Source organism: Belonocnema kinseyi, chromosome 2 (genome assembly GCF_010883055.1).
Source record: "Belonocnema kinseyi isolate 2016_QV_RU_SX_M_011 chromosome 2, B_treatae_v1, whole genome shotgun sequence".
NCBI classification, from domain to species: Eukaryota; Metazoa; Arthropoda; class Insecta; order Hymenoptera; family Cynipidae; genus Belonocnema; species Belonocnema kinseyi.
The window spans coordinates 169,146,851-169,148,226 of record NC_046658.1 but is presented as its reverse complement, the minus strand read 5'-3'; the positions used below and the strand labels follow the sequence as shown (position 1 = coordinate 169,148,226).

Sequence of the window (1,376 nt, the reverse complement as noted above, 5' to 3'; positions counted from 1 at the left end):
GTAAAAATGAATCTTTTTTTTTAAATCTTATTTTTTGGTTCAAAATTAAATTATTTGGTTCAAAAATCATCCTTTCTGTTTGCAAATGCAATTCATTTGTTGAAAATTCATCTTTTTGGATGAGAAATTGAACAATGTGCTTCATTTTTTTTATTGATAATTTAAGTTCTTAGTTGAAAGTTAAACTTTTTTGTCACACACTAACTTTTTTTATTGACGACTCATCTCTTTGATTGAAAATTGAAATGTTTTGTTTAAGAAAATGCTCATTAAAAATTATTTTCTCGTTTGACAATTTGTTTATGTCATTCGTAATTCACAAATTTTTTTTAAATAAAAATTCCAACTATTTGATCGACAATTCATCTTTTTCTTAGAAAATTTATCTTCTTCGAAGAAATTTTAATCTGTTTTAATTAAAGATTAAAAAATATTGTTTATATTAATTTATCTACCTATATTTTAAATATATTTAGGTTTATAGTTGAATGTTCGTCTCTTTTACCTTTTTTATTTCGAATTAAATTATTTTTTGGTTGAAACGTAAACTATAATATTTTTTGGTCGGAGATTCATAATTTCAATGGAAAATTCCTTTCATTGGTTGAAAATGTAATTATACTGCTGAAGAAAACGTTGTTGATAATTAATTTTTCTTAACTGAAAATTATAATATTCTCTTTTCAGTACAAAATTTATCTTTTTCGGTTGAAAATTTTTTTGTGTTTTGTTGAAAATTTATCTCTTTTGTTTTAAAATTCCACTACTTGATTGAAAGTTAAGCTACCTTGTTAAAAAATTTATTTTTGTTGATTGAAAATTTCTCATTTTAATCCCAAATTAATTTCTTTAATAGGAAATGAAATTTTGCTTTGAAAATGTATCTTTTTCAGTTGAAAATCCAACTATTTTAGTAGAAAATTCATTTATTTTGTTTAAGAACTCAACTGCCTGAATACAAGTGGAATCACCTCGTTAAAGAAGCAATAAGTTGACCTAAAAATATATAAATTTAAAGCTTTTCAATTTGAATTATATACAGTTTCCACACAGTAATTTTATTCAACAGAATTTACTACCTTATTTTCATTTAAAATCTGCTTAGTTCCCCTTTTCCTAGAGCTCTGTAAACCATATATCCTATTTTAGGATTAGAAGACGTGATGGGTGATCCTCCAGAAACTTGGGCAATTAAAATAGAGAACGTGGTAGCAAAATGGGAACCTGGACAGTCAGAAAATACACTAAATAATTTAAATTTAGAAATAGAAGCCGGAAAACTCTACATGATAATCGGAATGGTCGGAGCTGGCAAGAGTTCTTTTCTTTCGGCTATTCTGAAGGAAATCACACTCACGGAAGGAACGATTAAAGTC

At 25.7% G+C, this 1,376-nt stretch overlaps 1 pseudogene; it reads left to right on the top strand.

Moving 5' to 3' along the window:
• The window catches only part of LOC117168049, a 118,412-nt pseudogene that overhangs the window by 57,086 nt on the left and 59,950 nt on the right, over positions 1 to 1,376 (top strand).